Here is a 27,088-nt window from a genome sequence, read left to right as displayed (position 1 = left end):
CCGGACGGAACCAATCTGCCCACGTACTCCCCGGAGCATAAGAAGCGCCGCACAGCGTCACGGGGGACACTGGCCCGGAAGTAAACAAGTGCAGCTCTTAAAAATAATAATAAAATAAAATAAAATAAAAAAGGAGGGGGCGACGACCGTGCTCGAAGAAAACGCTGAAAAGAGTTCCCGACCAGGATTGTAATCTGTAGTAAAACTGTGCAGAGCAGATACATCTACGAAATCCGGAGAGGCAGCCGGTAAGATGTTGAACTTTAATAATTTGAGAGACTGTTTCCCTGGCGAAGATTACTGCCGCTGCCAAACCAGCTCGGGTCCGCGTTAGTTTTATGCCACAGAGGTCGGCAGCTCATTTACGTGTGGTTCGATAGTTCAACTATTTAATGTTCATAGGCGTAAGTTTCTTCGTCTGCTTTTCTGAAATCTAAGTATATTGGCTGCAAATCTGATGCTTTTTGTCAAGTGTAGACGTACGGAGAATGGAGATGATAAAAAAGCAGTGGGTATTGGCTTTACTTGCATTGTGAAATAAGGCACAGATACTTAATGTTTGTTTTCTTGCAAGAATTACAAACGCCTTTTCTGTTGTCTATTTACATTTATTTGCTATAGCATATTTTTACATTTTTTTTTCTTTTCTGTTTTTTTTCGAAGGTTTTTCACCTTATGGCTTATGACTTATGACTTTTGGCTAATGGCAAATGAATGATGGATCAAATCAAACTGCTGAACCTGACAAAATAAAAGGAGGAAAAAAGGAAAAGCTTTTTGGTCATTGAGTGGAATCCAGTTAAAAAACCTTAGGGTAGATGCATCAATCCTTTTCAGGTGGGAAGCTGCACATATTACGAACTTGACAATTATACTTTATTGTGTCATCAATGGTGTGAAGGGCAGCACTGAGGTCTAGGAGTAGAAGCACAGAAGTGGAATCAGGGTCCATAGCTAGTAGAAGATCATTCACCATTCCGGTCAGAGCAGTTTCAGTGGAGTGACAGGCCCTGAAAGCCGATTGAAAAGGTTCATATAGATGGTTTTCTTCTATATGGGTCGAAAGTTGTTGATGCATGACTTCTCTAGTACTTAACGAAAGAATGGAAAGTTAGAGGCTGGTTGTTAGTTATTAAGAGAACCTAGATCGAGGTGCGGTTTCTTCAGTAGAGGTTTGACCACAGCTGTCTTAAAACTGCTGGGAACAGTGCCAGTAGTAAGTTATAAATTAGCACTGTCCAGCACCATAGGTCCCAGGAAATGTCAGAGGTCTTTATTATATATGTTTAACTTCTGCCAATTTTTATAGTCCTTGTCAGCCCACAGTGAGATGTAGGGGTTCAAAACTCCATGTAAGTGTTTACCAATGTAAATGCTTTTACAGTCTATATATACAAACGTCACAGTTAGAGATAAGGCTCCTATCCTATAAAAAGGGTAAAACAAACGAAATAACATTTCAGCTAGAAAAGGACATTTGACAGTGCAGGTGATTTTCATCATTGGCCTTTCATAGCTAAAGTTGAAGACATAAAAGGTCAGTTCCACGCCATTGTCCTACAATAGACCATTTCAAATTTAAGGAAAAACCCTTTCATATTGCATTTAATTTTCATTCTATCATGAAGGTAGTAACATCTTGTCGGATTATTCTTTCTAGGGCCATATCTGCTGTAAGTCCCCATCCATCTGACCACATCTTGTACTTTCACTGTGTTTTATGACTCCATTGTCAACTGAACACATTTCCTTAACTGCTATTTTGTAGGTCAATTCTCTTATGTGGTTATGCCAAGCCCACCACGTAATGCTGCCGGTAACTGCTTTATAATCACAGAGATGATCAGTATTTCTCAAAATGACCACATATGGAGGCAACAGCGACTCATCCTCACCCACACAAAATGGGTGGTATAGGTCATGTAGACCAAGTTGTCAACAATAATAAAGCCAATTTCCTTGAATTTTAGACTGCAAGTGCACATTTTCTGGACACGTGGCATTTTCCGGGGAAGACCGAGGGGGTTTGAAATGCTTCAATGGTCTCTAACGTCATGACAGGAGTTTGCATCCTTACCCGCCTCCATTTATTTCCATGGGTTACAGTAGTGAGGGCGGTGTAGAGGCCTGTTGATAAATTATGAAACCTGTGCTGTTCTCCGATCAAATATTTAGCATGCAGCCATGTTATTTGCCATAGATAGCCTATTTATGTCACCGGTGGTGCGAACGTGAGAGAAAGAGCATCACGGGGGGTTACCACACAACTTGGGTTGTGTTTTTGTGCTTTGTTTCAGTGTTCACCCTCACCACAAGCCAGATGGACCACCTTGCCACCCAGTTGAAGAGAACTGAATCAGTCCTCTAAGTTAAATAGGTGCAAATGTGAGTGAAAAGGGTTTTCTGTAATGGATTGGTGCCCTGTTCAGGGTTTCTTCTTGACTGCTGGAACAGGGTCCAGTCTCCTTGCAATGCTAAATAGGAATAAATGTGTAAAAAGAATGAATAAAAGATGAAAATAGTGATATTTATCATTGTTTATGTTGGTATTTGCATTCAAAAGGCTTTATTTTTTTATTCACATATAACATTGCATCTATTCTCTTCTATGAGACGTTCCAATGGCTGCTTCTGTGTTGTTGTTGTTGTTGTTGTTAATGTTGTTGTTGCTGGCTCCACTTCCTCCCTATGCCTATAAATGTCAGCTACCCTGCAGTCAAGTTGCTGTGTGTGTGTGTGTGTGTGTGTGTGTCTGTCTGTCTGTGTGTGTGTGTGTTTGCAAGTGTGTGATAATGACTCACTATTGCTGCCAGTTGAATAGAGAGACAGTTGATGAGACCCGAGTGCCACTATGCATAATCCAACACTGCTAACTGATGAGGTCACTGGGCTACAGGGCTGGAATGACCCCTCGTGTCTGTCAGAAGCTAACCTGTGGTAGAACACACACACACACACACACACACACACACACACACACACACACACACACACACCTCCCTATTATATGTCAGATCCCATTGCAGATCATAGCAGACCAGTGCCTGTGAAGTGTGAAGCTTGCTGAGTTAAGGCCCAAATATATCAGGTTGTCTCAATAGGATCAAACACTAGGGGGGAGATTTGACCAAACACCCTGGTGAATGGATGAGTCACACTCCGAACATGTGTGTGTGTGTGTGTGTGTGTGTGTGTGTGTGCATGCGTTTGTTTGTGCATGTGTGGGACGTTTGTGCAAAAGTGTCTATGTATCAGCACAAGTAGTTTCGAGAATGCACGTGTGCGTATCTGTTGTCTGTGCACACACAAGTGTGCTTATGTCTTTATGTGTACGTGCACACGTGTCAGTACACCTTTGTCTTCTGCCCTGTGAATGTGATTTGGTCATAGATTCACCAGATCCCTCCTCTTCTTCACCCATTACTAAGCTGTGAACTCATAACTCACCACAATAGATGTTAGGCGATCTAATCCCTATCAAAACTCTATATCCATGTGAACAATCTCTCCTCCATCCATGTCAGCCTCCGTCGGCTCTGCCGTGCCGAACATGTATTATTCAACATTCGTAACTCCCAGATGTAGCCTCTCTACCCCTCTCTTCCTCCCTCGACCACACTGGCACCAACGGCACATGCGGAGACGGCGATGGAGGGAGGAGAGCCAGGTTAGCACAGCCGGGGACAAAGATGGGGAGACTAAGAGAGTGAAAGAGAGAGAAAAAGAGTAAAGGAGTGCCATTTAAGGGATATGAAATGAGAAAGAGAGAGAAAGTAACGGGGCAAGGTGGAGAGGAAATGATCAAATATGAAAGACGGAACGATAAAGAGAGAAGCGATAGCTATAGCAGGCAAGAGAGAGAAATATTGAAAGAATAAACGAGTAAGGATGAGAGCAGAGATGGGAGAAGGAGAGAGAGATGGAGTCCCAATTTTTTCTTTTTTGGGGGGGGGTGTTAAGAATCACCCCTCTTCTCTCAAGCCGGCACAAACACATTGCAGTTCCTGTGATCTTAAAATACCTTCTGCTTTTTTTCTTTTCTTTTTGTTCTATAGTCCTGGAACCTGGACTCAGTGTAGTAAAACTTGTGACGCAAGCTGCTTTTAATGGACATAAAACAGGATCTCTCGCTACAACTGAATATGCACCCGTGTAACACGCCAGCTGAAGGAGCAGCTACTCTTTCCTAGGAATCATTTTCTTCTGTTGGTTCAAACAGAAGAAATTTAATCCCATGCTGGTCGAAAATTATTTCAAGACGAGCAGCAAATTTTTATATCCGAGTCTGAACAAATACAAGATGCAAACAGAAACGGAACGGAAAGTCAATTCTGAATTTTACTTCGTGATCTGTTTAACAATCAGAGAGCTGTTTAAGACTATTTGATCCAAGTAAGATCGGTAAGAGCCTCACTAATTGGCAATGCTGTGAAGGTAATCTCACGAGCTTCTGGAGTCTCTTTGAGGCCTGGTGCAACCTTTCCCGTAATTCTTTGCAGCTCATTTGAGGTGGCCTGTTCCCTTAGGTGCACCCTGCTTGGATGAAGTCATTAGCCGTGGCCTCCACTGGTGCGTTAGCTTAGCAGCTGTACAACTACACACAGAGGCAGGGAGACACAAAACCCCAATACACAAGTCCAGTAAAGAGTCTGTAAAGCACAGCAGGGTCAGACAAACACTCTAGAGCTGGACCAAAATCCAACAGTGTGTGTGTGTGTGTGTGTGTGTGTGTGTGTGTGTGTGTGTGTGTGTGTGTGTGTGTGTGTGTGTGTGTGTGTGTGTGTGGCAATAGGTTGTGTGCACTTAATTCAGAGGTGATTAACTAGCATGCTTCCACAGAAGGAAGGCGAGACTTGGCGGCCACACAGTACATTACAGCTTGACAAATCTTTTTCTCTATGGTCGCAACTCGGTCAAGAGGAAGCGGGGTGAGCCTGTTTGGAGCCTAAAGTGTTACAATAGAAGGAAGCATGAGTGAAGTCAGAGCTAAACATATGATAATGTTTGGTGGAGATAGTGTATGCACTAAGAATGGTTGGTGGAGATAGTCCACGTTGACCTCCTGTGAGCCATCTGAGCTGACCAGAGCCCACTTTATCTGCCTCTCTGACCTGCTCAACTGTAGTGGAAATTGGGCTTTCATCTGCCATTCAATTCCCACAATGGGTTGTAGATTAAGGTGTTTTATCAGGATTCTCAGCCTTCATACCTGGCTCCAGTCTGTTTGCAGTACTCACGACGTTGGTTTTATACACCATTTCAACTTATTTTGGGATCGCCTCTCCTTGTTTACTCGAGACCATCTTCACCCAAACAAGTTAGGTAGTTGCATGCTCGCACGAGGCTAACCTGCAGCACGCTCTATTGTTCGCCCCATGTGACTATTTACATCACACACCTGCCCTCGCTCTTCTTCCTTCTCTTCCCTGTCCTCTAGAAACAGCCGTGTACCCTCCTCTGTCACTAATTCACTAACATGCAATGTCATTACATCTTGTTTTCAGTCCAGTTTTATCCCTAGTGTTGGTATCACCACTTGCAAGTGGCATGATCAAAATGGTGAAAATACCGACAAAGTTAATTCCCCCCATGGCAAATTTAATGACCAAGGGCCTGGTTTGAGAAACAAGACTGCTAATCACCTTTTAGTTGATACTCCTCTTGACTTCCTACATCGCAGAGGTCTTGGATTAATCCACATGAATGAGAGAGGCTTAGCACCAAAGCTGGACTATATTAGAATCTGGGTCCAACAAACCAATCCATCCATTATCTGAACCGCTTATCCTGCTCTCATGGTCGTGGGGATGCTGGAGCCGGGCGACAGGGGGGGAGACACCCTGGACAGGCCGCCAGGCCATCACAGGGCCCACACACACACACACACACATTCACACCCAGGGACAATTTAGTATGGCTGATTCACCTGACCTACATGTCTTTGGACTGTGGGAGGAAACCGGAGCACCCGGAGGAAACCCATGCAGACACGGGGAGAACATGCAAACTCCACACAGAGGATGACCCGGAACGATCCCCGAGGTTGGACTATCCCGGGGCTTGAACCCAGCACCTTGCTGTGAGGTGACCGCACTAACCACTGCACCACCAAACAAACCAATCCAGATATTTGAATTTAAACAGAAACCTGGTTCCATCCATCCATTTTCCAAACTGCTTATCCTGCTCTCAGGGTCGCGGGGATGCTGGAGCCTATCCCAGCAGTCATTGGGCGGCAGGCGGGGAGACACCCTGGACAGGCCGCCAGACTATCGCACAGGGCCGACATAGTACACACACACACACACACACACACACACACACACACACACACACACACCTTCATACCTAGGGACAATTTAGTACGGCCGATTCACCTGACCTGCATGTCTTTGGACTGTGGGAGGAAACCGGAGTCCCCAGAGGAAACCCACGCATGCATGGGGAGAACATACAAACTCTACACAGGACGACCTGGGTCGACCCCCAAGGTGGGACTACCCCAGGGCTCGAACCAGAAACCTGGTTGACTGATAAAATTAAGGATGATGTCATTGCACTTGTCAGTTACAATACATTTATGGTAGACCGAACCACAAGAGGGGGAGGGGTTGCCATTTTGGTGAAAATCTCTTTTGCTGTCTCTGTCTTATGTTCTGTGTCTCAGCCAAAAGAACTTGAATTGCTAGCATTAAATGTCTCTCTAAATCCTAATAATAATGTGGTAATCGGGGCCCATCTCCCCGCCTACTTATCAAAGTGCCTTAGAAAAGTTGGTGAATATTATAGTATCTGTGTATGAGGCTTCTGAAGTATTATTCACGGTTGACCTTAACCTTGGCTGGTTATCTTCTACTTCTGAGAGGCAAAAAAAACCCCATTGTATTTAATTAAATTTAACTCAGATCATTTCTCACCTACTCGGCCAGACACCAGAAAGCCAGAAGAGTCGACCCTGATAGATGTAATCCAAATGAAAAAGCCACGTAATTTCACAGCCGGTGGTGTGTTTGCCCTTGACTTGAATGATCATTGTCCAATTTCTGCATTAGAGATTCCAGACAAACAAGACTAGGTCACAACCTAGTATATGGGTGGACCGTGTATGGTCAGTGTTGGAAATTGTGGCCAATTTGTCACAGGGATAGTCAGTGGTAGTGTGTATAATGTGAATTCCTGGATATTTAATGTTCATTTGTAATTTTCTGTAGCAATCCCAGTAATATTTGTTGTTAAAGTGTACTGATGTACCATATCACATGACATGGTTAAGCTACGCTCAAGTAAAAAAGGCCTAAAATGCAGTTGCTAGAACAATATTTTCCACTCATATCTTGGGATGTTTGGTTTGAATGAATCTTAATTTAATTGTAATTATAGCTATTATAATTATCGGTTAACTCTCCCCCTCTTCTTTCATCTGTTTCTATCTGCGGCTGTCTCTTGTTTTTCTCAGACTCACTCTGTATTGACAGGCAAATTCACAAAGAATGGATTGCACTGCTTTCACATCCCCTAAACCTGCACAAATAAGAGAAAGAGACTGTGTAATTCTCTAAATACCCGCAAAGGATGAACTGCACCCCTAACTGCGCTGCTAAGCAAACAGCGTGTCAGTGCTCTTTTGCAATTTGCATGTATTTAAATTAGGGAATATGCATACAATTGGCACAAAATTGCCCTCTTTCTGTGCAAATGAGCCTCATTGCAAAAAAAATCAAATTCATAAACACCAGTGCTAATAGCGACATGCTGTTCGAGAGAAAATTGTTGGCGTCTTCAGAGAGTTGCTGATAAATGATGCCTAGACTTCCCAGTGATCATGGCAGCAGTGATTGTAGTCAGGCGAAGGCATCATCATGCCAGGCCTGCTCGTTACCAGATATTTTAAAGGAGAATATCACTTTTTGATTTAACTGAGACCAAAATCATTTGCAGATACAGGTTGCCAGGTCAAACATTTCCTGCAATACTTGATGACATCAAGGAGGACACTGAACCTGCCTACTGTGTTCTTGGCACAAAGCCACCATTTATACTTTGCCACATGGATAATGGCAATCAGATGCAAAACAAGGGCAAATTTCACTCAGCTGAAAAACTTCACGGGCATGTCTGGGCCGTAATATCATAGTGCAATATCTTTTGCGAATTGGACCACCTTGAGACGGGGAAGATAGCGGTTGCAAGTGATGCCCAATTCATGGTGCTATCAGCGGCCACAATCCATTCTTTGTGACTTCGCCTGTGAGTGTTTTGTCAGAGTGATTGTTATTTGGGGTGCTTTATCTGCATGTTCTCCCCCTCATGCCTCTTGGCACATGGAGATCTGTTTTCTCTCAGCTCTATGCTGGACTGTTAGTGTCTAACCAGATCTGGAAAGAGCAGCAATATATGCCATTCATTAGTGTGCTGTGCCGAATCATTTTAAAAGAGCAAACTCCCATTTTAAGTTTACCATTGGTCATCTGATCCAGCGGCACAATCGTGTCAAACTGATCAGTCAGTCAGTCAGTTAGTCAGGGACACTTGCATTTGTAGGGCTGGCCTGCTGGTCCACAGAGGCAGTTTCTCTCAAATCTTAGAAAAGCTTATCAGTATTCAAATGCGTCACTTTCTATCTGAGGATTGCATTTTAAACTCCCGTCAAATCAGTCTGTTTTCAGACCTGGACATAAAACGTTGACAGCAGCATGTAAGTTAGTATATGATATCTGTTCTATGGATAAGGAGTGCTGTATTGCCCTGTTTATAAATTTGTCTAAAGCACTTTGGACATTGGATCATACTCTTCTTTTGGGTGGACTTAGATCAGTTGCATGTAACTGGTTTCACAGTCATTCTCCTGGGAGAACTCGAGCAATAGTTGCGGACAGTCATCAATCTGGTTTCCTTGAAGTTACAAAAGGGGTACCATAGGGCTCAATACTAGGTCCTATCCTGTTCACATTCTACATAAATAGCCTGGACTCATTGGTTGGTAACGGCACTAAGGTTTTTTCTTAAATTCTGTACCGAGCTATTTTATTTTATTTTATTTGTTGTGTTTATTTTTCTATTGATATATACGTCTTCTAGTGTTGATGTGGATATTTACTGTGTATTTACTGTTCTTATGCAATGCCTGGATAACCGGGTGCTGTAACATGAGAATCCCCCAATTTGGGATCAATAAAGTCTATCTATCTATCTATCTATCTATCTATCTATCTATCTATCTATCTATCTATCTATCTATCTATCTATCTATCTATCTATCTATCTATCTATCTATCTATCTATCTATCTATCTATCTATCTATCTATCTATCTATCTATCCATCTATTAATTTTTATGCTAACGACACAGTCATTTACCCATCAGCCCCCTCTGTTGACAAAGCTTTGTCTAATTTTAAGTCAGATTTTTTTTGGCTATTCAAAAGGCCCCAAACTTAAGCTTTTTCTAAATTAAACCCAGATAAGACTAATTACATGCTATTCACCAGATCCCAAATGAAAAATCCTCCCAAGTTTTACTATCAGTACAATAACGGATGCTCAAATTAAAAAAAGTCCTATGTTATAAATACCTGGGTATCTGGTTAGATTATCTTTTAAAACTCAAGTTGAGGAATTGACTGAATTGACTAAGAAGGTTAAATTTAGATTAGGTTTATTTTTTAGAAATAAGCAGTGCTTCCCTTTTAGCAGTAGGTTGCAGTTTGTACAGGCTACATTCTCATCAGTGCTTGACTATGCAGATGTAGTTTACATGCATGCTGCCGCCCATCCCCTTAAGTCCCTTGATGCTGTGTATCACAGTTCTCTTAGGTTTATTACAGGTGACAGTTTTAGAGCCCATCACTGTATCCTCTATGAGAAGGCAGTGTGGCCATCACGTTCCACTCAAAGGGAACAACACTGTCTTTTTGGGTTTTTTTACAAGGCCATCCTTAATAAGCTACCATTTAATTTATCATCACTTTTAAGAATCAGAAATAAGGGATACCATACTTGTTCACAAGAATGCATTGCCTTGGATATCCCATATGGAACTGGGAAAAACTACCTTCACCTACTCTGCTCCTCATAGGTGGAATAATCTTCTGGACTCCCTTAAGTTAGACAAACTTTTAACCCTAGAACAGTTTAACATGCTGTGGAATGATGCTTTATATAATGAATGTTCCTGTTTTCCCTAATGTGTCAGCTTAATGTCTCCCTATGAGATGTACTTGTTTTACTGTCTTTTTCTTTGTTTTTTTGGGGGGGGGGTTTGTATTGTGTATGTCATTTGTCTTGTGTTTGTGTTGCATTTATGTTTTGTATAATGAATGTTGATTTTCCACTTTTTACACCTATTTTATAAATGTACTTTTGATCATGTACTGGCAGGGTACCATTGCAAATGAGAGCTTTGCACTCAACTGGTCTTCCCCTGATTAAATAGAGGCTATCAATCAATCAATCAATCAATCAATCAATCAATGATAGACTCATCGTTATGAAGACAGACAGACAGACAGATGAACAGATAGATAGATAGATCTTATAATCACAATCAGGCCATGAAAGGAATGTGGGTGACAGTTTGAATGAGAAAGCATCTCTCCAGCTCTCACACAGCATACACCCTCACTCTATTCACACCTGGACCAAATTCTACTGCAGTATCTGTGCTGAATGAACAATAGAGTTCCCTACTGCAGTTTCCCTTCTGCAGTCCATGTCTTCACTTTTCTTTACTTTTCTCCTGATCCTTTTCCATTTCTCTCTTCCGCTCTCCCTCTCTTTCTAAACCTCGGTCTATTTCTAGTTTCACTTTATATGATCCCATCCTGTCTCCTACTAGCTCTCTCAATGTATAGCTCTTCTTATACCTTCCCCCTGCTGTTCTGTTCTCTGTTCTGTCTGTGGGTCTCTATTTTTCTCCCCGTTAGCCGCTCTTCTCTTTTCCAGCCCCCCCCCCACACACACACACACATTAGCGGTGTAGTTTGAGTTCCCTAGTTGTGTAAATTTCTCAGATCTATTCGTATCTACAGGGCTGAGCTTCAAAGGCAGCTGAGAATAAGAAAGCCTGAGTCTGACATGAGCTTATCAACCTATCGCTGCTTTCAGATGAAAAAAAAACCCCATCATTTTACCTGCAGAGAAGTGAGAAAGCCACCTTTTTTTGCAGTCATTTTTAGTAGAGACCAGTATATCAACGAACAAATACAGAACAGGTGTTTCGTCACAAAACAGCTTTCCCACCCACAACCCAGGTTGCATGTGTAAAGATGAAGTTTAGGAGCGACGTGCATCTGGTAACAGAAACATGAGTTTCAATAAAACTGTTGGATAAAAATAAACTCAGTCAAACAAAATTGCATGGAGCTGGGTATACAGGGGGACTGAAACCCCAACAAGAACAACACACAACAGAACAACAACAAAATAAACAAAAAAATAAATGGTCTATTACGTTGCCTACTAACATGGGGATTGCCGGTTGAATCCCCATGTTACCTCCAGCTTGGTTGGGCGTCCCTACAGACACAATTGGCCGTGTCTGCGGGTGGGAAGCCGGATGTGGGTATGTGTCCTGGTCACTGCACTAGCGCCTCCTCTGGTCGGTCGGGGCGCCTGTTCAGAGGGGAGGGGGAACTGGGGGGAATAGCGTGATCCTCCCACGCGCTACGTCCCCCTGGTGAAACTCCTCACTGCCAGGTGAAAAGAAGCGGCTGATGACTCCACATGTATCGGAGGAGACATGTGGTAGTCTGCAGCCCTCCCCGGATCGGCAGAGGGGTGGAGCAGCGACCAGCACGGCTCGGAAGAGTGGGGTAATTGGCTGGATACAATTGGGGGGGGGGTGTGGGGGGGGTGTGGGGGGGAATCCCTCAAAAATTAAAAATAAATAAATAAAGATAAAACAACATCAACAACAACAAAGATGACAATAATGAGACAAAGTTCTGGATTGAATACCGGATTTCATCTAATTAAGTGAAATGTTTTGCTTGATGCCCTAATGGAGTATTTGATCTCCTCCAACCTGAGGAAAAGCACCATGTCACTAAGCTGGACGGATGCTTTAGGTGGTTTAGCAGATTTCTCTCCAACAGGATCCTTCTCCTGGCTATAAGGGGGGCAAAAGCAATTGCATCTTTTTTGGCTATTTTTCAGAGACATGTTATTACCCAATACCCCAAAAATGGTTGTAAGTCATTATCAAACGCCTCAGACAGGGATCCAAACACTGTAGCCCAAACCCCCCGCTAGTTTAGAGCAGTGCCAGAACAGGTGAGCCAAATCTGCCTTTGCGGTGTTATATCAGTCGCATGTTTCATCAGCGCTCGAGTACATTTTAATTAGCGTGGCCTCGCAGAAACGGATACGGTGTAGGACTTTGAACTGTATTAGGCTCAGGCTTAATACAGGTCTAGATAGAGGGAATAGTATGTCTACATACTATTCTCTCTATCTAGAGCACCGTCCCAGGTCTTCTCGGATATCTCGAACCCTAGTTCCTCTGCCCAATCAGCCTGAATTTGATCCAGTGTGGTATTTCTAAGGGACATACTGATATCAAGGAGATTGGAGATTAAACCCTTTAGGATGCGGGGTAATTGCAAAATAGTATCCTACCCTGTCTTTTTAAAAACGTCTTTTTAATGACCAACTGTTGTTAATCTCCCAGTAGCCAGTAGGTATTGATGGGGTTCACTTTGTTGGAAAGAGTGCCAATAAAGATGACTGAAACGATGGAGGATTGTTTAAAAATTTTATTCAGGAAGATTCAACCAAGACTAGTAATGAGGTTTCCACTTTGGCTTGTACCTACACTACCGTTCAAAAGTTTGGGATCACCCAAACAATTTTGTGTTTTCCATGAAAAGTCACACTTATTCACCACCATATGTTGTGAAATGAATAGAAAATAGAGTCAAGACATTGAAAAGGTTAGAAATAATTATTTGTATTTGAAATAAGATTTTTTTTACATCAAACTTTGCTTTCGTCAAAGAATCCTCCATTTGCAGCAATTACAGCATTGCAGACCTTTGGCATTCTAGCTGTTAATTTGTTGAGGTAATCTGGAGAAATGGCACCCCACGCTTCCAGAAGCAGCTCCCACAAGTTGGATTGGTTGGATGGGCACTTCTTTGAGCAGATTGAGTTTCTGGAGCATCACATTTGTGGGGTCAATTAAACGCTCAAAATGGCCAGAAAAAGAGAACTTTCATCTGAAACTCGACAGTCTATTCTTGTTCTTAGAAATGAAGGCTATTCCATGCGAGAAATTGCTAAGAAATTGAAGATTTCCTACACCGGTGTGTACTACTCCCTTCAGAGGACAGCACAAACAGGCTCTAACAGGTACTATTTAATGAAGATGCCAGTTGGGGACCTGTGAGGCGTCTGTTTCTCAAACTAGAGACTCTAATGTACTTATCTTCTTGCTCAGTTGTGCAACGCGGCCTCCCACTTCTTTTTCTACTCTGGTTAGAGCCTGTTTGTGCTGTCCTCTGAAGGGAGTAGTACACACCGGTGTAGGAAATCTTCAATTTCTTAGCAATTTCTCGCATGGAATAGCCTTCATTTCTAAGAACAAGAATAGACTGTCGAGTTTCAGATGAAAGTTCTCTTTTTCTGGCCATTTTGAGCGTTTAATTGACCCCACAAATGTGATGCTCCAGAAACTCAATCTGCTCAAAGAAGTGCCCATCCAACCAATCCAACTTGTGGGAGCTGCTTCTGGAAGCGTGGGGTGCAATTTCTCCAGATTACCTCAACAAATTAACAGCTAGAATGCCAAAGGTCTGCAATGCTGTAATTGCTGCAAATGGAGGATTCTTTGACGAAAGCAAAGTTTGATGTAAAAAAATCTTATTTCAAATACAAATCATTATTTCTAACCTTGTCAATGTCTTGACTCTATTTTCTATTCATTTCACAACATATGGTGGTGAATAAGTGTGACTTTTCATGGAAAACACAAAATTGTTTGGGTGATCCCAAACTTTTGAACGGTAGTGTATATGTTCGTGTTTCAAGCTTCAATTTAATTTGTCATTTGGGCACCACGGTGGCCCAGTGGTTAGCACTGTTGCCTCACAGCAAGAAGGTCCTGGGTTTGAACCCCAGGCCGTCCCAGGTCCTCTCTGTGTGAAGTTTGCATGTTCTCCCCGTGTCTGCGTGGGTTTCCTCCGGGTGCTCTGGTTTCCTCCTACCATAAAAAAGACATGCATGTCAGGGTTAATACTCCTGTCTGTGCCCCTGAGCAAGGCAATGGGAAGAAGAACTGGAGTTGGTCCCTGGGTGCTGCAGCTGGCCACTGCTTCCAGTGTGTGTGAGATTGATAAAAAGTACAGCTTGCATCATATATTAAAAATGAGTTTACACGTATTCTCATAATGAAATGCTTGTTTTGCTGGCTCAATAAACAAGTGGAAAATAAAAGTACTTGTAAAAGTCCTAAGGGAAATAAAAGCGCAACAGGATACGGTGCAGATTTTGAATGTACTTTGTTGGGCAGTGTGAACTCATGCAAATGGCAGATTGTGCAGTCGGGAACAGCAATTGTAATGAAACATGTATTGTAAGCAGTAAACTTGTGCAAATACATGGCACAGTTGGTAACAGTAGCTATAATGAACAGTTTAGGTGTGCAATTTCAATTGTGAAGGGGCAATCTGTGATTGAGTGATCAGTTTAGGAGTCTGGTGGTTTGGAGACAGAAGCTGTCTCGTAACCTGTTGGTTTGAGACTTGATGCTCCAGTAACTCTTGCCAGATGGGGAAGGAGAGAGAACGGTTTGTGTCGGAGGTGGCTTGGGTCCCTGATTATTTTGTGGGCTCCACTTCAGGCACCTCCAGGAATGCGTATGTGTCCTGCATGGTGAGAAGATCACTGCCTGTGGTGTGCTTGTTTCACAACCCTCTGCAGAGCTTTGCGATCGAGGGCAGATCAGCCGCCGTACCAGGCAGTGATGCAGCCAGTCAGGATGCTCTCACTGGTGCAGCGGTAAAAGTTGGTAAGGGTCCGTGGGTCCACAGCCTCCGTAGGAAGAATAGTCACTGGAGAATGGTCGCTATGTGCACGAGAGAAAGAAAGAGAGAGAAATTACTTGTATATGTGTGTATGCACGGGAAGGTGAGCCTGCATGCATGCAGGTTAATGTCCACATAGGAGCATATGAGTTTTTTTCATCAGTGTGTCTGTGTACCCATTGATATGTGTGTGTGTGTGCGTGCGTGTGCGCGCGCATGCATCTGCTGGGTCTGGTTCACTTTAATTGCCATCAGCATGCAGAGATCTAGATGATCTGTGATGCCACTGACTTTCACAGAGCGCCCTGAGGGTGTTACCATGGCAACAGGTTGACGTGTGCATTTGCGTGTGTTTGCATGTGTCCGAGAGTGTGCACTGTGCACACACATGCGTGTGTCTGTGACAGCCAGAGAACTTGTTTGTCCATTGGGACGGGCGCTAGCACATAATATAATCTCTGCATTGTGGTAGGTAGCGTGTCAGCACGCTACGGCTACCCAGATCCCCTTCAGTCATCAACTACACTTTCCACAGGCAAAGAGAGAAAGCGATGAAGACAAATGGCAAGACCCAGGCAACGACACAGGAGGAGGATAGTCAGATAGAGAACGGGTAAAACGGAGAGAGGCGAGGTGAAAGAGGACACGATATATTTGCTGTTGTGTGCTGCCGGTTATTGAATACATATGACTCTATTAGCTGCAGCCTTAACCCAATTATAGCTCTGTCATATGAGACCGTGCTCAGTATTGTCTTACGATTACCGCTGTATGTGTGGGCGCGTGCACGTGTTTTTGTTCCTGCAGGCACTGCAACAACACCCCTCACTGCAAACCATGTCACATCATCTCAGATTGATCAAATACATTCAGTTTTATCGAGACATGTAGCAACAAAATCAGTTGATGCTCTGATGTAATTGCCTCTAATTCTTTTTTTGGGGGGGGGTTTCCCCGGGGGGGGGGGTTCCCCTTTTTCTCCCCAATTGTATCTGGCCACTCTTCCGAGCCGTCCCAGTCGCTGCTCCACCCCCCACCCCCCTCTGCTGATCCGGGGAGGGCTGCAGACTACCACATGCCTCCTCTGCTACATGTGGAGTCACCAGCCTCTTCTTTTCACCTGACAGTGAGGAGTTTCGCCAGGGGGACATAGCATGTGGATCACGCTATTCCCCCCAGTTCCCCCTCCCCCTGAACAGGCCCTCCGACCGACCAGAGGAGGTGCTAGTGCGGCGACAAGGACGCATGGCCAATTGTGTCTGTAGGGACGCCTGACTGAGCTGGAGGTAACACGGCTCATGGTGTTGGTAGGCAACGGAATAGACCGCCACGCCACCCGGATGAATTGCCTCTAATTCTAATGCAAATCAGCTCGTCTCAAGAGATTTTTTGACCCAAGGGTAGCTTCGGCAAAAGAGGTCAGTGCAGTTATGGCCAGACTTATAAAACCTTAACAATACACAAAGGTACTGATACACCTTGGACCAGCTTATCAGAGAGTGTTGACACATTTTATTAGTCTGATCCACTACCTGGTGGTGGGTCTACGTGTGTAGGTTAACACATTGGTGATTGAATGTGTTTTAATTCTGTGGGCAGGCCAACATGGGGCAAATCATATAACACCTGGAGATACAGGGTGAGTGAAACGAGACAGACGGGCTAGCTTCTCCCCTTCAATAAAAAGCTGCTATCTTTGTCTCTCAACAGCCTGAGATAGAAAGGTACTGAGAGGCCAGAGGAGGAGGGAGGCTGGAGGAGACATGTGGAAAACGAGTGCTTAACATTTTTATGAACACAAAAACAGCAGCATCGTCCCCAGCGTCCTCCGTTCTGTTTCTTCTGCTCAGGTACACGGCCATCCTTGCACTCCCCAGAACGACATTAAGAAGCTGCGTTTGGCCTTGTTTTTCCAAGAGTACCTGTAGCCCAGAATGAACATGGGTTTGGAAAAGACCTCCCTAAGAGAGAGAGGGGGGGGGAGCGAGAGTGAGAAAGAGAGAGGGAAATGGAGAGAGACAGAGAGAGAGAGAGAGAGAGAGAGCGAGAGACAGAAAGAGGGAGCAAGAGAGAGAGAAAGAGCGAGAGACAGAGAAAGAGCGAGAGACAGAAAGAGGGAGCAAGAGAGAGAGAGAAAGAGGGAGCGAGAGAGAGGAGTGAAAGTAGATTTCTAATATCGAGGTTTAAAGTGCAACATTTTGAAATGGGTTCACATGACGAAGGATAGAATGGATACTAGATCTGCACTGTGTGTGTGTCTGTGTGTGTTTCAGTGTTGTCTACTGTATATGTACGCATAAACATATGTATGTGTATGCATTAATAAATGCGTGTATATGTGTGTGTGTGTGTGTGTGTGAGACTCTCTTTTTCTCTGTTCTGTCTGCCTCAGTTTACTTCACCCTCTCCCGCTCTTTCCCTTTCACTTTCCGTTTCTTTCCATCTCTTTCTCTGTCTTTTAGTCCTCACTCACTGATCACCATGGAGATTAAAGATGGTGGAAGATAGAGGCTGTGTCCTGCTATATGAAAGTGCAGACAAAACACTGCTATCACTCCCTCTCTTTTTACCCTCACACTCCTAATTCTCTCTATTCATTTCTTTCTGACTGCATCTTTTTCATTCCTCCGCTTAATTGTTGTTATTAATTGTATATACCGGGCACCTTTCTGTTATGCCATCTCCGTAATTCACTCCATTACCCCTCATGTCCCTCACCCGTCTCTCACACTTTCCCCCCAAGCTTTTTTTTTGTTTTGTTTTTTTCCCTCAATTATTAATGACACATGTACTAATATTAACCATCATCACTTCTTCTAATTGGAGGCACAGACTCCCAGGATCATCAGCACAGCCCCCCCCCCTCGCTCTCTCTCTTGCTCTTTTTCTCTCGCTCTCTCTCCCCTCATTTCTCTCCCTCTCCCTTCTCTCTCCCCTCATCTCTACCCTCATTTCTCTCTTTCCCCTCATCTGTCTCTTCCCCTTCTCTCTCTCCCCCCTCCCTCCCCCTCATCTCTCTCTCATCTCTCCCTCCCTCTCTCTCTCCCCTCCTTTCCCCCATCTCTCTCTCTCCCCACTCTCCCCCCTCCCCTCATCTCTCTCTCTCTCTCTCTCTTGCTCTCTCTGTTATGGTGCATGCTGGTGTGGTGCATGCTGGTGTGGTGCATGTTGGTGTGGTGCATGCTGGCGTGGTGCATGCTGGCGTGGTGCATGCTGGGACCACGATGAGAGTGTGTGGTGTTGAGTAGTAACTGACTGAGCTCTTGGTGCAGATTGTGGAGTTCAGATTTTATTTTACTTATTTTTCTTTCCTTTGGATGGAATCAACTTTCTGTCCTTTTCTCTGCATGAGGACAAAATAAGGAATATTCCTTCATATTTGCTGTTGGATTATGAATTCAGTAACTTTATGGTGCCGCTGAGATGCCACCCGTGTCCGTTCGACATTGGGTTAGAATTTTGACTGACGCCGGTGTGCCAGTGGAGGAGGATTGCTGTGGGCTGTGGGTGAGCAGATCAGGTATAAATCATGAGCACAGCAGTTTTAGTGTTTGTGAAGGAAGAATGCCTTGTCAGTCAGTTGAAGAGTGGGGTAATTGGGAAGAAAAAGGGGGGGGGGCCAAAAAACAAAAAGAACCAGAGAGAGAAAATGCAGAGAATGTGCCAGTTGTGAATGTGCCATGCTCAGCGGTAGGTTGGAGAAGTCAGGCACGCTGACATATCAAATGATGGGAAGGGAGCAGCGGTGGAGGCTCCACATGCCAATAGGCAGGTAGCACATAGTGATGTCCATGACACGGAGGATGAAACTGATTCCTACATTGCATCTGAGGTATACACATCTGATCATAATAGTGACTTGTATACTCGTGAGGACGTTAATAATTTCTTGGATGAAACATTTTGGCAAATGTTTTCATCTCAAAAAGCATGTTACTGCCCTAAGAAAGGCAGCGAAGGCAAATAAAGGAAAAATGTGAGAAGATCAGTCACTGAAGAGAGTAAGATCATGCGTCACCTGATGTTTCTTTCACTTTACCTGTTTTTCCTGATCTCTCTCTATTTGTCTGTCTATTACAATCTATTTATGCAGGGACTTGTGCTTGTTTCTCTACATATTAATGGGGAAGGGGGGGACATAAAATGGCTTTATTTGCTGGGGTCATACAACAGAAAAGACCTGACCTATATAAACTCATAGCAAGGAAGAATAATAGGTTGACTGGTATTTGTGGTAGAAAGGATCACAGGTTCTTAGTCATGGGAGCAGCTTTAGTGGAGGAGTATCTGTACTTTTTTCTGTTGGTTTATGTGTCGAAATTTAAAGGAAGAGTAGTCATAGGGAGGGCGGGTGTAGGTGGGTTTGTTTTCTGTTTGATAAATCTGTATGCATGTATAATCTGGGAACAGATAATTATCTCTTATTAGTAAACTTGTGAAAGAGTTTGCAATATATAATTAGGGGAGTACGTTGTTGTCGGAGGAGGCTAACATTGCACTATTGATTTCACATGAGATCGGTTGGGGAAAGAGCCACACTCTCTCAGATCAGAGATGGTTGAATCAGTTCATCTGGATACTAAGGGACGCCTTCAGTCTCAACTGGCTGCAGGTATCCCCACCCCTTATAAACAATACAGCTGCACAACGACTGAAACCAACCACCAGTTTCATATGACCCTTAACTGGAGTTACGATGGCCATGTGTACTATTCACAGAGGATTGGCGAATGTTTGCAATCACAGTATTGTAAGATGGTGACAGATGTACTCGTAGCCCCCCCCCCCCCCCCCCGGTTCAGGGATGGTCGTTCCCTCTTCACAGATATAGCCTCTTTGACTCCCCATTCAAGCCAGCGTTCCTCCCTATCACGGATGTGCACATCCTCATCCTTGAAAGAGTGGCCGCTGGCCTGTAGACGGGTGTAGACTGCAGAGTCCTGGCCTGCCGTGTTACCTCCCCTGTGTTATACCATTCTCTTGGCCAGTGTCTGTTTAGTTTCCCCAATGTATAAGTCACTGCAATCCTCCTGGCACTTAACAGTGTACACTATTGCTGTTCATGCGGGGGGACCTGATCCTTGGGGTGGACCAACTTCTGACGCAGCGTATTTTGGGGTTTGAAAGCAACCACCACGTCTCAGCTTTTCCGACACTCCCGCCACATACGGAATCACCACTGGTTTATGCTTAGGCAGCTGTCGTCCATCTCTTCCCTTCGATCAGCTGGGGCACTGTTTGGGCGTCTTCCTGACTTTGCTAAACCCCCAGTTAGGATAACCACACTTAACCAGGGCCTGTTTAATGAGGGATTCCTCCCCTTCCCCAGTCGCTGTGTTGGTAGGGACGTTGACAGGTCAGTGGTACAGCATCCTGATGGCTCCTAGTTTGTGCTCCAGTGGATGATGAGAGTCAAAACTACTGATCAGTATATGTTTATGGTAAACATCAACAATCAAATGTCCCCCATCACCGGTCGCAATTTCGCAGTCTAAGAAGGCTAACCTGTCATTTTTTACATCCTCACTGATGAACTTGATGTGGTGTAGTTAATGGTCATGCTTATTTGCATATGAAACTGATCGTTGGTTTCGGTCGTTATGCAACTGTATTGTTTATAAGGGTGGGGATACCTGCAATCAGTTGAGACTGAAGAGGTCACGTAGATGAGTGATGAAATGTTTCTGTCAGTAAAGCTGTCCAGATGAACTGATTCAACTTTCTCTGATTTTCTTACCTGGATTATTGAGCATGCATAAAGACATTTGTCCAGTAGATTTTTCTGATCATCGCCTCATCATCCCTACTGTCATGAATACCTTGCCAGGTGAAAAAGTCAAATCTCACTGGCATTTTAACCATGAGCTTTTTCATGACAGTAATTTTTGTCAGAGTCCAGAGAGTGTTTGGCAACAGTGGAGATGCAAAAAATGTGAATGAGTCACCAAGTCAATAGTGGGCGCTTGGAAAGACAAAAATACATGTTTTTTTTTCTTTTTGCCAGGGGTACGTACGCCTGTCATTCCACAGCTGAAGTAAAAAAAAAGAAAAACAGCCCAGGACTTGGGAGATGAAATCAGACAGATTGAAGGCATTGATCTTGATAGTGAGAAACTCTTACGGAAGAAAAGATAGGATCTAAGTTGTTTTTGTTTTTTTTGTTGTTTTGTTTTGGAGTTTTTTTGCAGGAGAAAGTGGAGGGTGCTGATGAGGTAATGCTTTCTCTACATTAAAGAACTGGATGCCCATAGTTTTTTGTTTGTTTGTTTGTTTGTTTGGTTCTTTTTTAACATAGAAAAGACTATATGACTATGGTGAGAGGGAAACTGAAGATCTTCTGGAGGAAATGACGATTCATGCCAAAGACTATTATGTTGCCCTTTTTTGGCTGAAGATTGTCTCACACACACCCACACACACACACTATCATCATTATAACCATCATCATCATCGGTGTCACTTGAAGCAAGTATGACTGTGCTCTCCGTTGGGTTGTCTACTTGTGGGTCTTCATGGCTGTAGGGGCCGATCTGCGATCCACATACTGTGCTGCAGTGTGGGCAGGGAAAAGTGGTGGTGGTTGAGTCTTTTTCTCTCTCTCTTTGCGGTGTTGCTGCTTTTTCTCTGTGGCACCATGGCATTCCATTTCATGATGTGCAGCTCCTTCCTAGACGAATTTCTTCCAGGAGTGCCTGTCCAATGCAGTGTGTTCCCAGTTGGTCAATGTGATGTTGAATTTCTTCAGACTGGTCTTGATATTGTCCTTGAAACATTTCTTTTGCCCGCTGGGAGCTCGCTGACCATCCTTCAGCTGGGAGTACAGGATCTGTTTGGGGAGATATGTGATGGACATGCAGATGACATGGCCTGTCCATCGGAGTTGGTGCTGCATTATTGTGGTGGTGATGCTAGTCCTGTTGGCTTCTTCCAGAACACTGATGTTGGTGCGTCTGTCCTTCCAGCTGATCCTCAGAATCTGCCAGTCACTGGATTTCCAGAGCCTTCTCTGTCCACCAAGAGTTTTTAAGCTCCCTCACTTGTCTCTGGGTGTCTGCCTTGGCTCTGGAGTGAGGCACTCTTTTAGCCTTGCAGGTTACATCATTTTGCCAGGCACAAAATGCTTTACTTTTCTCAGGCATGAGCTGTTCTATCTGTGCCGTTCTCATCAAACCAGTCCTGGTGTTTTCTGGACTTGTACCCAAGGGTGGTTTTTAAGGTGTCAAGGATGGTGGATTTGAGCAGGCTCCAGTGCTTGTCAGTGATATCAGGATACTCCTGTTGGAGGGCTTCCCCAAGAGAGGCCTGAAACTGCTGCTGGGGGGCAGTTTCATTCAGGCTTTCAAGGTTCAGTCTTGGCCAGATCTGCTTCTTTTGAACCCTCCTCTTCCTCTTGAGTTTGATTGACATCATGGAGTGGATAAGGCGATGATCTATCCAGCAGTCATCTGCATCGATCATGACCCCCGTGATGTTTACGTCATGGCAGTCCCTGGTTCATACAATGACATAGTCAAGGAGATGCCACTGTTTTGAGCAGGGCTGTCTATAATATGCCTTAAATTTGTTTTGCTGGTGAAAAAGAATGTTAGTGATGGTGAGGTCATACTGAGCACATTTGCTAAGAAGCAGGACTCCATTGGAGTTGATGTCTTCTGTCTTCTTTCTGCCCGATGCCTTCCTTTCCTATAGTGCCCTTCTAAAGGTGTTGATTCTGGCCACCCTGGTGGTGAAGTCTCCTAGGAGAATAATCTTAACCTCCTTAGGGATTCTTGACCGTGTCTCATCTAAACTGGCGTAGAAGGTCTTTTTTATATCCTCTTCAGAGTCTAAAGTAGGGGCATGGGCACTCACAACTGTTGCCATCTGGTTGTTGGCAAACACCAGATGGATGGTCATGAGATGCTCACTGATCCCCACAGGAAGTTCAGACAGGTGGCTGATGATCTGGTTCCTGATAGCAAATCCAATGCCATGGATCCGGGGCTCATATGCAGCTTTTCCTTTCCAGAAGAAAGTGTAACCACCCTTCTCCTCCTTCAGTTGTTCATCTGCCTGTCGGGTTTCGGAAAGGGCAGCTATGTCAATCCGGCATCTCTTCAGTTCTCTAGCAATGTTTGTGGTTCTCCTCTCTGGTCCATCACTGGTTGCACTATCCATCAGTGTGCGCACATTCCAGGCTCCAAAGTTAATGTTTCTATGTTTCTGACCACATGTGGTGATCCCTCTGGTCACGGTAATCCAGTCAGGAGGTTTGAGGCAGGCTAGAGTGGATCCTAAAGAGGGCTGTTCAGTCATGGGTGCAGCTGCCAAAGACCTCTTTCTACCTCAATCCAAGAGCCCAGTGACTGAATGTAGGGGCTTCCCGATCTCACAATCGCCATTTACCATCGCCATTTGCCGGTCACCATAGGACTTAATCCAGGATGTTAGGGTTGATTCCCTTTATGGAGGACACCTATGTGGGACTTTGTTTAACTTGAGGAGACTGATGCACAGACAGCCACGACATGGTCCTTGACACATCTGGGTCAGAATCCAGTGGCATGGAGTCCCAAGACTGCTGGGGACGCATTTCTGCTGCAGCCTTCATCTGCCTTCCCAGCCGTTGTGATTCTTCCCTGGTGTCAGCCATCATCCTCCACCTGTTCCACCGTTGAGGTCTTGGTTGGATTGGTCTTTGTCAGGGACCTCCTGCTTGACCTAACCGCCATGAGTGACCCTACCAGGAGCATAGCTCCAGACGGCATTGCTCTTGGGATCTCAGGACCACGCAAGCTTCTCCACCATGACAAGGTGACAATCCACGGAGAAGCACACACACACACACACACACACACACACACACACACACACACACACACACACACACACACACACACACACACACACACATTCGCTCTATCTGTAAATATCCCTCTCTGTCTGTATTGTTTGCATATTCTACCTCTATATCTAGCTCTCAATCCCTGTTTCTTGTTTTCTGAGTCAGACGCTTACATTTTCTCTCTGTCAGTGTGTGTTGCTTTCTCTGACTGACTCTCTATCTTTTGCTGTCTTGCTTTCTATTTTTTTTCTTTTCATTTCTGTCAGCCCGTCTCTGCCTCCCTTATTCTCGGCCATTTCTGGCTTTCTCGTCCTGTCTGTCTGTCTGCCTGTCTGTCTGTCTGTCTGTCTGTCTGTCTGTCTGTCTGTTTATCTACCTGTCTCTGTGCCTCTTCATTCCCCTCTGTGTTAGGTGACTGTGATCACGACAGAGACTGCTCAAGGCCAGTGTTGACTTATTCAGTCTGTGTACCCAGGACAATGACACAATTTCCTCTATGTCCATCATACACACACGCAAAACGCTTTTATTAGCAAAAACATACAACACAAGGATGCAAGCACACACACAGGAGTGCAGTCAGTGGTCACGTAGAAAAATGATCCACAAAAACACGTTTTCACACACATAAACACACTGACCTGGAGCATACAATATGCACAACATGCATGCACCAGCAAACCTGCACAGGCACAAAACCCAGGAGTTGTTTTCAGTGCTGTGAGGGAGGACAATGAGGCTCTAAACTATTCTATTTTTGGACGACGCTCTGTTACAACACACAGCAGGGTTTGTATTTTTTATTTCCTTCATTTAATTTTCTGTTTAGCTGATTTTACCGCGTGCATATACTTAGAGCCGTTATTTGGTTATTCTGAAACACTGCACGATTTCAAAATAACTGCTTTGCTTGTGTTTATGTTGGATTTTTACATCCATGAGATTAAAGAAGAAGAAAAAAAGCTGCCAAAAATAACTTGATTTTATAGAAACTCCCCCAGGAGGTGGGTTGATAAGAAATCAATAAGAGAGGGTCGAAGGAAGGGCCAGCTCTGTGTCTGTCGCTCTGTCTTTTGTGTGTATTTGTACAGATTTACGAAAGAAGATTTGTGAAGCGCTAATGCAGGACGCTCGTGTTTTGGCAGAGATCGTTTTTAGGTCTTCTTATACCTCTTTCGAGCAATTGTGCGACATTTGAGAAAGAAATCTGCGATAAGAACGCTTTCAAAATTGTGTTGCTGCTTTCGTCTCTTGACTCAGTCAGCGCCACCTTATCTGCTATCATCCTCTCACCCTTGTTCATATCCTGCACCAAATGTTACTACAGGTTCTGTGTGTGTGTGTGTGTGTGTGTGTGTGTGCGTGTGTGTGTGTGCGTGAATTTCTCCAACAGCTGGATAAATAGAGTTTGTCAATCCATGAGCCCTTATTGTATACAAGGTGTTCATTATTTTTACTTAGTTGCTGAGTAATTGCTCTGGTTTCAGTAATGAACAGGTTGTGTCTCCGCTCAGTAAAGGACATAATTACTTGTCAGCAGCTTCTAAATAGTGTGTTTGGTGGAGCTGTGTCTCTGTGTTGCTCTGCTGCTCTGTTTGCAGATGGTAAACACCGTCATCACTTTTATGCCAGCAGAGAACACACTTGTGCATGCAAGCACACACACACACACACACACACACACACACACACACACACACACACACACACACACACACACACACACACACACACACTCAAAAATATAGAACCATTATTATGTCTGTACACCCACAGTGACATGATAAAATTCAGTAGACATGTATCCTTGATTTGATATGGATGGATGGATGGATGGATAGATAGATAGATAGATAAGAGAGAGACACACACATAAATGCACTATAACACAATGAAAGTTATTGTTCATTTATGCTCCATGCATGCTAAGTATCTTTCTCTTTCTCAATATTCTAAATATGTTCACTTGATTGATGCTGAGATTTTGGAGCCAACTCGAGTCGAGTCGAGTCGAGGCTGGATGGATGGAAGAAGAATATCAGTTGTTTCACATTATGATTTACCCGATCCATAATTACAACGTAATATGTCTGTCTGTAACATGTGCATTTGCAAACTGGTAGGCCCTCTCCTCACATACCCTCTCCATCTCTCTCTCTCTCTGTGTCTGTCTGTCTGTCGCTTTTGCTCTCTCTGACTATCTGTCGTGCTCGCTCTCTCTGTCCATCTGTCTGTCTCTCGCTCTCTGTCTGTCACTCTTACTCTGTGCATCGCTCTCGCTCTGTGTCTGTCTGTCACTCTGTCTGTCTGTCTGTCTGTCGCGCTCTCTGTCTGTCACTCTTACTCTGTGCATCGCTCTCGCTCTCTGTCTGTCTGTCTGTCTGTCTGTCACTGTCGCTCAGTCTCTGTCTGTATGTCGCTCTCTGTCACTCGCTCTTTGTCTGTCTGTTGCTCTCTCTGTCTGTCTGTTTGTCTATCGCTCGCTCTCTGTCTGTCTGTCACTCTTGCTCTCTGTCGCCCTCGCTCTCTCTGCCTGTGTCACTGTGTCTGTCTGTCTGTCGCTATGTCTGTCACTCTCTGTCTGTCTGTCTGTCTGTCTGTCACACTCTCTGCCTGTCTGTCGCTTTCTGTCACTCTCGCTCTCTGTCTGTCTGTTGCTCTCTCTGTCTGTCTGTCTGTTTGTCTGTCGCTCTCTCTCTCTGTCTGTCTGTCACTCTGTCTGTCTGTCTGTCGCTATGTCTGTCTGCCTGTCTGTTGCTCTCTCTGTCTGTCTGTTTGTCTATCGCTCGCTCTCTGTCTGTCTGTCACTCTTGCTCTCTGTCGCCCTCGCTCTCTCTGTCTGTGTCACTGTGTCTGTCTGTCTGTCGCTATGTCTGTCACTCTCTGTCTGTCTGTCTGTCTGTCTGTCTGTCACACTCTCTGCCTGTCTGTCGCTTTCTGTCACTCTCGCTCTCTGTCTGTCTGTTGCTCTCTCTGTCTGTCTGTTTGTCTGTCGCTCTCTCTCTCTGTCTGTCTGTCACTCTGTCTGTCTGTCGCTATGTCTGTCTGCCTGTCTGTTGCTCTCTCTGTTGCTCTCTCTGTCTGTTTGTCTGTTGCTCACTCTTGCTCTGTCTGTTGCTCTCGCTCTCTGTCTGTCTGTCTGTCTGTCTGTCTGTCTGTCTGTCTGTCTGTCTGTCTGTCTGTCTGTCTCTCTATTTCTCTCTCTCTCCCGTCTGATCACTTTCTGCTTTGGTTTGTTGTTTTT

The 27,088-nt window shown here is 44.4% G+C and overlaps 1 long non-coding RNA gene across 1 annotated transcript in view; it reads left to right on the top strand.

Moving 5' to 3' along the window:
* The first annotated feature begins 215 nt into the window (after window positions 1–215).
* Window positions 216–27,088, top strand: part of LOC130126868 (uncharacterized) — a 60,299-nt gene continuing 33,426 nt past the window's right edge. Inside the window, exon 1 of the long non-coding RNA XR_008811748.1 lies at window positions 216–248. This is a non-coding gene — a long non-coding RNA (uncharacterized LOC130126868). The remainder of the gene's footprint in view (window positions 249–27,088) is intronic.

This window comes from Lampris incognitus, chromosome 16, assembly GCF_029633865.1.
Source record: "Lampris incognitus isolate fLamInc1 chromosome 16, fLamInc1.hap2, whole genome shotgun sequence".
Taxonomy (NCBI): domain Eukaryota; kingdom Metazoa; phylum Chordata; class Actinopteri; order Lampriformes; family Lampridae; genus Lampris; species Lampris incognitus.
Note: the sequence above shows the minus strand (reverse complement) of the source record. Positions and strands in the feature narration are given on the sequence as shown.